Genomic DNA, 15,753 nt, shown 5'->3' on the forward strand with positions numbered 1-15,753 from the left:
GGATTTCGAGTTGGAAGTGAATGAAGGGTCAAATGACTGACCGGACGCTAGTCTGGTTGTTGTAATAACCCAAAAATCCACACACCAAAAATCCCAACTACAAATTTTTTCATTCAAAACGCCATGTGATGATGAGTGACATTTGTAGGAGCTAACCCTAAGTGTTGCATTAGTCATAATCCAACTAAACAAACTCATAAGCATAGCATGTCACTTGTTGTATATGTGTGTGTTTAAAATCCCTAACACATACATTCTTGCATGCATTTTAATTCTAAACAAGTGAGTTGCCTTTTATTGATCTTTTGTTGTGCAAATAAAAGTGACCACTTATAATTAATTTATTATGCAATAAATTAATCACCTAAGTACCACCTAAGTATGTGGGCCCCACCAACCAGCCCTAAGCTCCACCCTTAATCAAGGTGCACACTTGTACATGAAACTAAATAAATCAAACCCTAACCAAATTGGCAACAAATAAAAGAGAAAGGAAAACAAAATAGAAAAAGAATAAGAAAAAGAGAAAGGAAAGAAGAGGGAGCAGCAGCAGCCCAGGCCTGCTCGGCCTTGTGAGCCAGCCTGGCTGAGCCCGCCTGCCCTCCCACTTGCGCATGTGTCCCACAAAGTCAGCCCAGCATCACCCTACCGCCCACGCGCGCACAAGACGCTGACAAGCCAGACCCGCCCGTCAGCCGTCACACACCGCACGCCGTCGCATCAGGACAAGCTGATAAGCGGGCCCCCTCTGTCAGCCGCCCAAGCTACAACGTCATCATCTTCCCCATGCTCCCTCCACCACACGACCGAGAGCCGACCGTGGAGCAGGCACGGACCTGGGGTCACGCACATCGCATGACCCTGTCCCCCACCTTAGCACCGCGCCCACGCAACTGCCCCCGAATGCGAGAGCCGTCCGATGCGCTCAGCGCATCACCAGCTGCTCTGCCATCCGCCATGGATGAGCATGGAGCTCAGCCTATAAAAGGAGGACCCCGAGCCCTAACCCTCCATTCACCTCACTACCGCCGTGTGGTTCGCACCAGCACACTAAGCAGAGGGACAAGAGGAGAAGGAGAGGCGCGGAGAAGGACGCCGCCGCCGGAGTAGAGGAAGGCGCCACCGTCTTCTTCCACGAGTCGGTGTAGCACCACGCACCGCTACATGGCTGCACCATCATCACCACACCGCCACTCTGCATCGCCAAGCACACCGCGGTGAGCACCTTGGCTGAGACCTCTCCAAGCCCATCAGGAACGACAGCGCAAGGCATGAGCTCACAACACCGCCGCCATGGCGTGGCCACCGCATGCGCATCCGGCCACCTCGCTGGACTAGGAGTGGCCGTAGAGCACCGCCGTGAGACCTAGATGATAGCTGTGTAGACCAAGAAGCCATTAGCCGACCGCAGTGGCTTGGCCACGTGCACCGAACCTTGGGCAGAGCTCCACCATGCACCACCACCGCGTGCAGACTCCACCGCGCCTTATGGTCATTGTTGACGCTACACTATGCCCCCCGCTAACTGTCTGAAGGAAGACGGGGCACCAGGACCCCTAGAATTGCCCCTAGATGCCTCGCCGACGAGCACCGCCATGCCGAGCTGCCGTTCACCATGGCCAGAGCCCTAGGAAGCCCCTAGCCGTCGCCCCGACCCCACCATCGCAGTCGCCATGGCATGGGGAAGCTTTTGCCCACATTAATTGAACACCAGCATCGCGTGTGAGGCTCGTCGGGGAGCTCACCACTAGCGGGAGCACGTCGGGGAAGAAGCAGGGGATTTTCCCCTCGCCGGCCACAAGTCCGTGCACTTGGTGCACGTGAACCTGAACCCTAGGAAGGAGTAAGTGGACCAAGTCCTTCATAGACCGGCTCTGCGGTCTATGGACCAACGTAGCGGGTTCACCATGAACCGCGCCTACACCTGCGCCTGTGGACCACGGCCCGTTAGTGGCCTAGTAAGACGACGTGGCCGCACCAGCGCGCGCCACATGGCGGGCCAAAGCCCTAACCCGTATCCAGGCCCAACCAGCCCAGTTTGGACCCAGCCTGAGCTGATCATTGACCAGGCCCACAAGTCAGCAACACAGAGCCGCTGGACCCACTTGTCAGTGGGTGACGTCATGCTGACGTCATGCAGGTGCCACCTGTCAGTGACAAACACAGCTGAGGTGACGTCACTGATGACATCAGCTGCTGACGCAGCTGATGACGTCAGCAGCTCTGACCCACCTATCAGTACCAGAGCTGAGATGATGACATCATGCTGACGTCATACTGATGTCAGCATGCCACGTGGACCAACAGGAGTGTGACACAGTGTCAGCACGATATTAATTCAGACTTTTCCCATTTTCAAAAATGATTGAAACTTTCAGAAATTCATAACTAATTCATACGAACTTAGAAAAATACAAGACCAGGACCAAAATTCATCTAAAATCGAGCTCTATGCAATGAACCCATGTTTGAGTGCATTTGGCTCTTTTGAATTTTCATTGCTTTTTGTGCTATTCTATAGACAGTCACTAACACGACTATAATGCGATTCGTTTGCAGACTCGGAGGAGCAACCAGACTGGACGAGGACCGAGAGTACCGTGAGGAGTACGGAGACGACTACACTGAAGGTGCCACATCCCACCCAATCTCGTAGCACCTATTACGCATGGCTAATATAGAGCTGCTATTGCTTTACTTTATTGTTATAATCACACTATGATAGGACTTGCATGGTAGTATGCTTTCTTGATGGCCTTTACCTTGATGCAACCTTACCCCTGCTCACCCCTGCTGTTAGGCTAAGTCACATGCTTGCTGCTATATTTCACTGCTTATTATTTCTACTACGCTTATATATACCATATTGATGCGTGGTGGAAACTGGAGTTATCTGGACTATGGGGAGAGTGCTGCGTGTGTGACTTGGGTGTGTGGAGGGTAAGGGTTGTGTCGAACCAAGTTGGAGTATACGACGAGCCTGGGGCAAGTCTTGCCGTGAGGTGCTACCTAGGCACCCCTGGAATGGATACCTGTGGTGGGTAAATGGTGATATGAGGTGGCCCTGGGTGTGAACCTGTGATGGGAGGAGCCTCGGGTGGAGGTGCTGTGGTGGCACGGTAAAACCCTGATGAAGACATTCTGGCTTGGTCATCTCTAAGGACTTACTAGTACTCAGACTCACTCGGGAAGCCTTACGTACCACTCGCCCTATATGGTGCGGGACGGCCAGGACTACTTGGTAGGATATTGCCACTACTGCTAGGTTGATAGCGGACAGTGCAAGGAGGTACGGGGCAGTGGAGGATTTCCCCCCACACCCTTCCGAGACTTCATGGAGACCTTGTGGACTCGGCTCATGACTCACAGTTTCAGCCACCCCAGACTAGACTTGGGGTGTACCAGGGCTGAATGGTAGAGTGGCATTATCCTAGGCTAGCAAGCGGCCGGAATCAGCCCAGTTGACGATGGTCAGCGAAGAAGGCAGATCTTGTGGTTATGTAAAACCTCTGCAGAGTGTATGGTTGATCGATCGATACATATGCCAACTAGTTCGGCTATGGACCTTTCCTGGGTTTCGCTTAAACTAGATAGAGAGATGAGTCCTTCTCTTCTTCCCCCAGTGAGAGAGTGTCGGTCATAGCCAGGGGCTACGGGCCATGAGACAGTGCCAAGAGGGAGTTGGCCTGTCGACTGAGCGATGGTATGGTGATGATATGGAGATGGTGGTATATCGATCCTAGGATCGAAACCTGGCTCTGGACAGGAAATGGGGTGGAATGTGTGTGGGAATGGTGTTAAAACTTGACTACACTATTATATACTTGATATGCTAATACATAGGAAACCCCAGCCTTATAGGTTCCTTTTGATTATATCCAACTTGCATCCAATTTCCACAAAGCATAGCTCATAGGGTGGGAGTGGCCAGTACAAATCGTACTGATAAACTTTGGCACATAGGTTCTGCTGAGGAGTATAGCTCTAAGGAGTTTGACTGGTTGAGGGGTTCGTTCCTACGCTCGAGTTTTTGGCGATCTTATCTCCAAGCTGTTCTGATGAATGCTACTTTTGATTCCGCCGATGCGGCGATGTAATAATTTATGTAATTCCGCACTTTATGTACTCTGATATTATCATTGTATGGATGTGGTATTCGACTGGAATTTGGGTAATATGATCTACAACGGTCATATTACACTTTGACTCTGTGGATTTCCCTTCGCGGAAATCAGGTCGTTTCAGTTGGTATCAGAGCCATACTTGACCCTAGGGACGAAACCCTCAGAAATGGACGATAGAATAGGACGTGAACAGCCCTTCTTTCGGTTATATACCGACCCTGCATTTACTTTTATGCAAGGCTTATCTATTTATTGACCTGCTAACACCTGTTTCCTTAAAACATGCAGATGGCAACGAACGTCGAATGGCCGCCTCTAGGACCGCTACCTCTGGACCACGCCAAGCTTACCTTCGACCTACGTGAGCTCGGGGGTTTTGCACTAGACCCTCTGCCGAGTTCTCGTCACATGTTAGGAGTCCCTGACGAGCTTGTCAAGGTCACCTGCACCGGAAAGTCAGCTCAGGAAGGAGGAATCGAAGGACCGGTTGTCACCTCAGTCGAGTTCCCAGCTAGCACTACCTTACCTTCTGTCCCAGCTTTCACCGAGTTGACTATAGAGGACACATGTTGAGGAGGGACTGCGAGCTGTCTCACACAAGGCACTTCATAGAGTGATGAGGGACCACTATGAGCACCTAAAGACGACAGAGTTCCAGTCTACTTCCCTAGGCCCTCGACCTCAGCCTTACCCCTAGTGAGCAGAGTTTCATAGCCGGCAGAGTTATCTTTGCCGAGGAGGACAGATGCCTTCGTGTCTCGGCTATCCACCTACTAGAGCAGGACAGGTACGTGACCCAGCTTGAGCAGAGGAGATGTCAGGACTAGGCCCTTCTATGGGAGTACCAGGAGCGAGACTCGTAGAGAGCACAGGAGCGAGCTAGTCTGCTTGAGACAGTTGCCAAGCTATAGGATGAGCTCAACCATCGTGAAGAAGTCCACAGAGCCGAGGTCGCTGACTTACAGGACAAAGCCGCCGACCTAGGCAACAGGAACTGCTACCTCGACAGCAAGGTCTTGGAGTTGTAGAGAGAGTTGGACGACAAGAAGGCTGAGTTCAACCGTAGAGGAGACAGAGAGAGGTCCAAGGGGATTGATATGCTGAAAATCCAATCTCAGAACAAGACCATGACTCAGGAGCTAGAGGAGTTCAGGAAGAAGGCCGTTCGCAACTAGGGTCACCTGATCGAGGCACTCAGGCAGAACGAGTACCTACAGGACAAGTGTGAGAGGACTTGGCAGGCTTGGCAGAAGTCTGACAAGAAGCGCCTCAGGGAGATGAAGGGTATGTGGGATCAGCTACCCAAGGAGATTCGTAGCAAGACTGAAGCCTAGGATAGAGGAGTTTGAGTTAGCCCCGACTCGCCTCAACCTAGACGCCTGCCCTACCCTACCTAGAGCCAAGCCTACTGAGGAGCTCGCCGAGGCCTTGAAGTACGTGTCCCGACTTCACAAGTCTGACGAGGAGATCGAGATCAAGAACAGTCGTATCCAGCTGCGGTGTACGAGTTAGAGTAGATGACCCTACGTGGTCATGAGTCATGTCAGTGGCTTCCATAAGTTGTACCCCATGATGTACCCCTTATGAGATGTAATATGAGACACTATGCGTAGTAATGATTCTCGCGAGTCTCCAAGTGTAGCTACTGGAGATGATGCTATGTAATAAAACCCATGTAATGAATGTTTTGGATCTTATTGCATCTTATGGATCTTATTGCTTCTTTGTAATGAGTGTTGGATAGTATAAATGTTTTTCTTTAAATCATCAAAATCATGTAATCATACTGAATTATAAGCACTTATGGCACAAACACTAAAATTCCTATGATCCGTGTTGCAGATGCCGAACCGCCGATCTGCTCGCCTAATGAACCATGGACGTGCGCCCACCCCCAAACCAGTCGAACCAAATGGGGGGCGTGGTGGCAACAACCGTGGCCATGGGCATGGCTGTGGACGTGGAGGGATACCCTTCAACCTAGAGAATACCCCGCCGCTTGTTGAGGAGAACATTCCACCACCACCACCACCGAACCTGGCAGAGGTGATGGCACAACAGACCCAGCTTCTTGCAGCTCTTGTAGACAGAGCAAACCTGTCACTAGGGAGGTTAGCAGAATGACTTCCAAAGGAAGCTGGAGGGATTTCTAAAGCTGAGGCCACCTACCTATGATGGCACCGACCCTGACCCGCTTGTAGCCGATGACTGGCTCAAGGAGGTGGAAAAGAAGCTCGACCTCACCACCTTCACCGACGATGAGTGTGTTGGAGCTACCACACACTAGCTCACAGGTGCAGCACGCGCCTGGTGGGACAGTTTTCAGTGATTCCCATGAGGACCCTGCCAACATCTCATGGGATGAGTTCGCCTGAAGCATTCACTGAGTATCACATTCCCAAGGGTATCATGGAGGCCAAAGCCGAGGAGTTCCACAACATCAAGATGGGAAAGGACAGGGTGACTGAGTACACCACTCGCTTCACCAACCTTCTACTGCTATGCACCTTCCTATGTTGTGAACTCTGAGAAGGAGAAGCTATACTATTACCACAAGGAACTTAACCCACACATCAAGCTAAAGTTTGGCGGTATTGAGAGTAGCACGCTACGTGCTCTGGTGGATCGCTACATCCAGATCGAGAAGGACCATGCTAAAGCTAGAGAGGAGTATAGGGAGAGGAAGCATAAGCCTAAGGAGTCCTTCTGTGGCTGTGATCACAAGAGGTTCCACAGAGATGCACCATCCAGGGAATGCTCTCGCCACAATAGGGATGACAACCCTAGATTGAGTAGGGGTGGTGGAGGCTACACCACCAAATACTCCTGCCCTGCTTAGGATCATTACACCCAGGACCGTTATGCTTAGGACCGCAACACTTAGGACCGTTCCAACCGTCCCCACTCAGCGAATGAACGCCCAGCGTAGAACCGCTCTACACCAAGCATTGGAAACTGGAAGGCACCCGCGCCAACCCCTACAGGCGGTGCGCCTTTCACCTGCTTTGCTTGTGGCCAACCGGGTCATAAAGCCGCTGAGTGCCCTCATAACTCAGCCGCTCATAAGTCTCAGTTCAAGGGATCTGCTACTCAGTGGACGTCTCAACCATCTAGACACCGAGGAAGCACAGGCTGCCCCTGACATTGTGTACGGTATGTTTTTAGTTAATGGCAATACTGCATCAGTTCTATTTGACTCTAGAGCAACTTGTTCTTACATATCATCCAAGTTCGCACGAGAGCATGACCTGCCTGTAACCCCACGTGGAAAGCCTATCATCACCAGCTCACCTTTAGGAGACCTAAAGTGCACCCACATCTGTAAGGGAGTGAGTCTTACCATTGAGGGTCTTATCTTTGAAGCCGACCTAACCCTGTTACCTTCCACGAGCCTAGATGTCATCTTAGGTATGGATTGGCTAACCATTCACCGAGGTATCATATCATGTTCACCTAGATACGTCCAAGTGACCCACCCATCAGGCCAAGTTATTAGGTGTGAACCTCAGTCCTGGAAAGTCCACTTCTATCCTATGTGCCCTTAAAGCCAGTTCAGAATCACAAAAAGAGGAGAAGACAGTTCATGATGTGCCTATGGTCAGAGACTATCCCTAATGTATTCCCTGAAGAATTACTAGGTATGCCACCAGACCAGTGATGTAGAGTTCATCATTGATCTTTTGCCGGAACAGGACCCATTGCCAAGAGACCCTATCAGCATGTCAGTTGATGAACTAGCCGAGCTCAAGAAATAGCTTGATGAGCTTCATCTCGAAGGGGTATATCAGACCTAGTGCTTCACCCTAGGGATCCCCTGTTCTGTTTGTTAAGAAGAAGGATGGCTCGATGAGAATGTGCATTGATTACCAGAACTTGAACGCAGTCACCATCAAGAACAAGTACCCTCTGCCAAGAATTGATGATCTGCTTGACCAGCTCAGAGGTGCCAAGTATTTCTCCAAGATTGATCTCAGATCTGGCTATCATCAGATGAAGATTCGAGAGAGTGACATCCCGAAGACAGCTTTTGTGACTAGGTATGGGCAGTTTGAGTTCACTGTGGTGTCCTTTGGACTCACGAATGCTCCCGGCCTACTTCATGAACATGATGAATAAGGTTTTCATGGATGATCTAGATAAGTTCATGGTAGTATTCATTGATGACATCCTTGTTTATTCACCCACCACCGAAGAACATGAACATCATCTGAGAACTATGCTTGAGAAATTAGCCCAACATTAGCTCTATGCAAAGTTCAGGCAAATGCGAGTTTTGGCTATAGAAAGTTACCTTCCTAGGCCATGTACTATCAGCTGAAGGTGTTGCAGTTGACCCAGCTAAGATTGAAGCTGTGAAAGAATGGGATCAACCTCGTAACATGACTGAAGTCAGAAGTTTCTTGGGATTGGCTGGATATTACCGCCGATTCATCAAGAACTTTTCCAAGATTGCTCGTCCATTGACAAACCTTCTAAGAAGACTAAGGAGTTTGAATGGACGCCCGAGTGCGAGCAAAGCTTCTAGAATTGAAACAGAAGCTTACCACAACTCCTGTGCTAGCATTGCCTGATATCAGCAAAGATTTTGTGGTCTATTATGATGCATCCCGTCAAGGACTTGGCTGTGTATTGATGCAAGGTGGAAGAGTGATAGCTTATGCTTCTCAATAGTTGAAAGAACACGAGAACCGTTACCCTACTCATGATCTTGAGTTAGCAACAGTTATGAATGCTTTGAAGATCTAGAGGCACTACTTGATAGGCAACAAGTGTGATATCTACACCGATCACAAGAGCTTGAAGTACTTTTTCACTCAAAAAGATTTGAATATGAGGCAATACCGTTGGCTAGAGTTGATTAAAGACAATGACCTAGAAATTCACTATCATCCGGGAAAAGCTAATGTAGTCGCAGATGCTCTTAGTCACAAGAGTTACTGTCACACTCTGATCATAGAATCTATACCACCTAAACTCAAGGAAGAGATTGATGATTTCCAACTTGAGATGCTACCACATGGCTTGTTGAATGAGCTCCACATACAGTATGATCTCACAGATCGCATTCGTCAAGCTCAAAAAAAAAGTGAAGAGATCGAATATCTTCGTGGTCTGATACAACTGGGCTACAAGACCAACCACCATGAAGATGAACAAGGTACCATCTGGTTCAAGGATAGAATCTATATCCCTTCCGATCCAGCACTATGAGAGGAAGTTTTGTCAGAAGCTCATGATTCTAAGTACTGTATTCACCCTGGAGGTTCAAAGATGTATCAAGACTTGAAGAAACACTTTTGGTGGAAAGGCATGAAGATAGACATTGCAGGACATGTGGCACGATGTGACACCTATAATAGAGTCAAGGCTAAACATCAAAGGCCTGTAGGATTGTTAAAGCCTCTTGACGTTCCCGAGTGTAAATGGGAGAGCATATCCATGGATTTCATAGTTGGATTGCCCCATTCACAGAAAGGCAATGATTTATTTGGGTGATTATTGTTCGTTTGACCAAGGTTGCTCACTTTGTACTAGTTAAGACCAAGACTGATGCCGAAAAGTTAGCAGATCTATATGTTGAGCATATTCTTAGACTGCATGGAGCTCCCTCTAGTATTGTATCTAATCGTGGTCCTTAGTTTATGTCCCGATTCTGGGAAGCCCTGCACAAGTCCATTGGAACCAAACTTGATTTCAGTACCGCTTATCACCCATAGACAGATGGACAGACTAAATGAGTGAATCAGATCTTAGAAGACATGCTTCATGCTAGTGTACTAATTATGGCCCTGATTGGGAGAAATGCCTACCCTATGCAGAGTTCTCTTACAACAACAGCTACCAAGCTAGTATCAAGATGTCGCCGTTTGAAGCTCTGTATGGCAGACCTTGTAAGACACCTTTGATGTGGTCTCAACCGAGGGAAAGATCATTCTTTGACTCTACTAAGATTCAAGATGTCAAAGAAGGAGTTGCTCAAGTAAAGGAGAATTTGAGAATTGCTCAAAGTCGATACAAGAGCTATGCTGATAAAAGAAGAAGAGAACTTGAGTTCAATGTGGGAGACTTCATCTATCTCAAGGTATCCCCGCTACGTGGAACTGTCAGATTCCATGTGAAAGGCAAGCTTGCCCCTAGATTTGTTGGGCCACACAAGATACGCAAGAGGATTGGAAAACTCGCTTACAAACTTGAGCTACCTGAGGAATTGGTGGGTGTACATCCCGTGTTTCATGTATCATAGCTACGCAAGTGTTTGAGAGTGCCCGATGAAGTGATCCCGACTGATACACTTGACATTCAGAACACTCTTGAGTATAAAGAACATCCTATCCGAATTCTGGGTAGAGACACCAAAGAAACCCGAAGCAAAATTATTCCTATGTGCAAGGTCCAATGGAGCAATCACACTGAGAGAGAAGCAACATAGGAGAAAGAGTCTGACCTCTGGCTACAATATCCTTATCTCTTTGAAGGGTACATTATGCTTTAATCTCGGGGACGAGATTCTATTAAGGGGGTAGGACTGTAACAACCCAAAAATCCACACACCAAAAATCCCAACTACAAAATTTTTTCTTCAAAACCCCATGTGATGATGAGTGACAATTGTAGGAGCTAACCCTAAGTGTTGCATTAGTCGTAATCCAACTAAACAAACTCATAAGCATAGCATGTCACTTGTTGTATATGTGTGTGTTTAAAATCCCTAACACATACATTCTTGCATGCATTTTAATTCTAAACAAGTGAGTTGCCTTTTTATTGATATTTTGTTGTGCAAATAAAAGTGACCACTTATAATTAATTTATTATGCAATAAATTAATCACCTAAGTACCACCTAAGTATGTGGGCCCCACCAACCAGCCCTCAGCTCCACCCTTAATCAAGGTGCACACTTGTACATGAAACTAAATAAATCAAACCCTAACCAAATTGGCAACAAATAAAAGAGAAAGGAAAACAAAATAGAAAAAGAATAAGAAAAAGAGAATGGAAAGAAGAGGGAGCAGCAGCAGCCCAGGCCTGCTTGGCCTTGCGAGCTAGACCGGCCGAGCCCGCCTGCCCTCCCACTCACGCACGCAGCCCACAAAGCCAGCCTAGCAACACCCTACCGCTCGTGCGTGCACAAGCCACTGACGAGCCGGACCCGCCCGTCAGCCATCATGCACCGCACGCCGCCGCATCAGGACAAGCTGACAAACGGGCCCCCTCTGTCAGCCGCCTAGCTACAGCGTCGTCGTCTTCCCCATGCTCCCTCCACCATGCGACCGGGAGCCAACCATGGAGCAGGCATAGGCCTGGGGTCACGCACATCGCATGACCCTGTCCCCCACCTTAGCGCCACGCCCATACAACCACCCCCACATGTCGAGCCGTCCGATGCGCTCGGCGCATCACTAGCCGTTCCGCCATCCACCATGGATGCGCATGGAGCTCGTCCTACAAAAGGAGGACCCTGAGCCCTAGCCCTCCATTCACCTCGCTGTCGCCGTGCGGTTCGCACCAGCACACTAAGCCGAGGGACAAGAGGAGAAGGAGAGGTGCGAAGAAGGACGCCGCCACTAGAGTAGAGGAATGTGCCACCGTCTTCTTCCGTGAGCCGACGTAGCACCACGCACCGCTACACGGCCGCACCGTCAACACCACACCGCCACTCCGCACCACCAAGCACACTACGGTGAGCACCTTGGCTGAGACCTCTCCAAGCCCATTAGGAACGCCATTGCAAGGCACATGCTCAACACGTTCACAACGCCGCCGCCATGGCGCAGCCACTGCATGCGCATTCGGCTACCTCGCTAGACTAGGAGTGGCCATAGAGCACCGCCATGACACCTAGATGATAGTCGTGTAGACCAAGAAGCCGTTAGCCGGCCGTAGCCCCTTGGCCACATGCACCGGACCTCGGGCGGAGCTCCACCGTGCACCACCACCGCGTGCGGACTCCATTGCGCCTTATGGTCATCGTCGATGTTACACTATGCCTCCCCACTAACTGTCTGAAGGAAGACGGGGCACCAGGACCCCTGGAATTGCACCTAGATGCCTCGCCGACGAGCACCACCACGCCGAGCCACCGTTCACCGTGGCTAGAGCCCTAGGAAGCCCTAGCCGTCGCCCCAACCCCACTGTTGCAGTCGCCATGGCATGGGGAGGCTATTGCCTACCCTAATCGGACGCTAGCGCCGCCGCGGGGGCTCGCCGGTGACCTCACCGCCGGCGGGAGCCCCGTCAAGAAAGAGAAGGGGATTTTCCCCTCGCCGGCCACATGTCCGTGCACTTGGTGCACGTGAACCGAACCCTAGGAAGGAGTAAGTGGACCAAGTCCTTCATAGACCGGCTCTGTGGTCTATGGACCAACACAGGCGGGTTCACCATGAACCGCACCTCACCTGCGCCCATAGACCACGGCATGTTAGTGGCCCAGTAAGACGACGTGGCCGCACCAGCGCGCGCCACGTGGCGGGCCAAAGCCCAGCCCGTATCCAGGCCCAACCGGCCCCGTTTGGACCCGGCCTGAGCTGGCCGTTGACCGAGCCCACAAGTCAGCAACATAGAGCCGCTGGACCCACTTGTTAGTGGGTGACGTGATGCTGACGTCATGATGACATCATGCGGGTCCCACCTGTCTATGACAAACACAGCCAAGGTGACGTCACGATGATGTCATGATGACGTCAGCAGGTCTGGACCCAACTGTCAGTACCAGAGCCGAGACGATGATGTCATACTAATGTCAGCATGCCACGTGGACCAACAGGAGCGTGACATGTGTCAGCACGATATTAATTTAGCCTTTTCCCATTTTCAGAAATGATTGAAACTTCAGAAATTCATAACTAATTCATACGAACTCAGAAAAATACAAGACCAGGACCAAAATTCATCTAAAATCAAGCTCTACGCAATGAACCCATGTTTGAGTACATTTGGCTCTTTTGAATTTTTATTGCTTTTTGGGCTATTCTATAGACGTCGCTAACGCGACTATAATGCGATCGTTTGCAGACTCGGAGGAGAATCAGATGGACGAGGACTGAGAGTACCATGAGGAGTACGGAGATGACTACACTAAAGGTGCCACATCCCACCCAATCTCATAGCACCTATTATGCATGGCTAATATAGAGCTGCTATTGCTTTACTTTAATGTTATAATCACACTATGATAGGACTTGCATGGTAGTATGCTTTCTTGATGGCCTTTACCTTGACGCAACCTTACCCCTGCTCACCCTACTGTTAGGCTAAGTCACACGCTTGCTGCTATATTTCACTGCTTATTATTTCTACTACGCTTATATATACCATATTGATGCATGGTGGAAACTGGAGTTATCTGGACTATGGGGAGAGTGCTACATGTGTGACTTGGGTGTGTGGAGGGTAAGAGTTGCGTCAACCAAGTTGGAGTATACGACGAGCCTGGGGCAAGCCTTGCCATGAGGTGCTACCTGGGCACCCCTGGAATGGATACCTATGGTGGGTAAATGGTGATATGAGGTGGCCCTGGGTGTGAACCTATGATGGGAGGAGCCCGGGGTGGAGGTGCTATGGTGGCACGGTAAAACCCTGATGAAGATATTTTGGCTTGGTCATCTCTAAGGACTTACTAGTACTCAGACTGACCGGGAAGCCTTATGTACCACTCGCCCTATATGGTGCGGGACGGCCGAACTACTTGGTAGGATATTGCCACTACTGCTAGGTTGATAGGAGACAGTGCAGGGAGGTACGGGGCGCGGAGGATTTCCCCCACACCCTTCCGAGACTTCATGGAGACCTTGTGGACCTGGCTCATGACTCACAGTTTCAGCCACCCTAGACTAGACTTTGGGTGTACCAGGGCTGAATGGTAGAGTGGCATTATCCTAGGCTAGCAAGTGGCTAGAATGAGCCCAGTTGATGATAGTCAGCGAAGAAGGCAGATCTTGTGGTTATGTAAAACCTCTGAAGAGTGTATGGTTGATCGATCGATACATATGCCGACTAGTCGACTATGGACCTTTCCTAGGTTTCGCTTAAACTAGATAGCGAGATGAGTCCTTCTCTTCTTCCCCCATGAGAGAGTGTCGGTCGTAGCCAGGGGCTATGGGCCATGAGACAGTGCTAAGAGGGAGTTGGCCTGTCGACTAAGCAATGGTATGTTGATGATATGGAGATGGTGGTATATCGATCCTAGGATCGAAACTTGGCTCTGGATAGAAATGGGGTGGAATGTGTGTGGGAATGGTGTTAAAACTTGACTATACTATGATATACTTGGTATGCTAATACATAGGAAACCCCAGCCTTATAGGTTCCTTTTGATTATATCCAACTTGCATCTAATTTCCACAAAGCATAGCTCATAGGGTGGGAGTGGCCAGTATAATTCATACTAATATACTTTGGCACATAGGTTCTGCTGAGGAGTATAGCTCTGAGGAGTTTGATGGTTGAGGGGTTCGTTTCTATGCTCGAGTTTTTGCGATCTTATCTCCAAGCTGTTCTGGATGAATGCTACTTTTGATTCCGCCGATGCGGCGATGTAATAATTTATGTAATTCCGCACTTTATGTACTCTGATATTATCGTTGTATGGATGTGGTATTCGACTGGAATTTGGGTAATATGGTCTACAACGGTCATATTACACTTCGACTCTGTGGATTTCCCTTCGCGGAAATCAGGTCGTTTCAGTTGTGACCGGATGCTGGAGGGTGAGTCCGGTTAGTTCATTTGATCAACTGTAGTCGTCTAGTACTGACCGGACACTAAGTGGAGGAGCACCGGACGCTGGGGTGCCTATGTCTGGTCAACTCCAGAGAGGTTCCAGAGAGGCTTTTTCCTGACCGGACGCATCCTTTGTGTGCTGACCGGACGCTGGTTAGAGTCCAATCAGTCAACTACGGTCATCTGGTACTGACCGGACGCTGAGTGGAGGAGCACCAGACCCTAGGGTGCCTGCGTCTGGTCGACTCCAGAGAGGTTTTTTCTTGACCGAACGCGTCCGGTGTGTGCTAATCGGATGCTAGTCAGAGTTCGGTCAGAGCTTAACGGCTCTCTTAGACACAGTGGCAGGTACAACTGATCGGAGCGTCCGGTCACCTTGACCGGATCGTCCGGTCAGCCCATAGAGTACTGACTTAGCCTCCCAACATTATGTTTTGATTGAGGGGGTATAAATACTTACTCCACTCATCCATGGAAGGTCTCTTGCCCATTTGTTTAGCTGAGAAACACCTTTGGAGTGCAAGGGAGAGCAAGAGCCTAATGGGGTGATTAATATTTGATAATCCAAGATTATTGTCGATAGAATATTGTCGGTAGTCCTTCGAGGGGTATCCCACAAAGGTAGATTGATCGGCGGAGGAGTGTGAGATCAAGAACAAGAAGGCAATAGAGACACACGAGTTAGACAGGTTCAGCCCATCAGTATGACGTAATACCCTACACATGTGGTATGTTGGTTTGTATTAGCTATCGTATGATATTGCATGAGTTTGGAGGGGGTCCCTGTCTTCCTTATATAGTCCGGGGAGTAGGGTTACAAGTCAGTTAGATCTAAGAGATAATCGGAAAGTAATAACTGATTACAGGAATCTTGAGATCATACATATCCTAACAGATCTCATAGTATC

This window comes from Miscanthus floridulus, chromosome 13, assembly GCF_019320115.1.
Source record: "Miscanthus floridulus cultivar M001 chromosome 13, ASM1932011v1, whole genome shotgun sequence".
Taxonomy (NCBI): Eukaryota; Viridiplantae; Streptophyta; class Magnoliopsida; order Poales; family Poaceae; genus Miscanthus; species Miscanthus floridulus.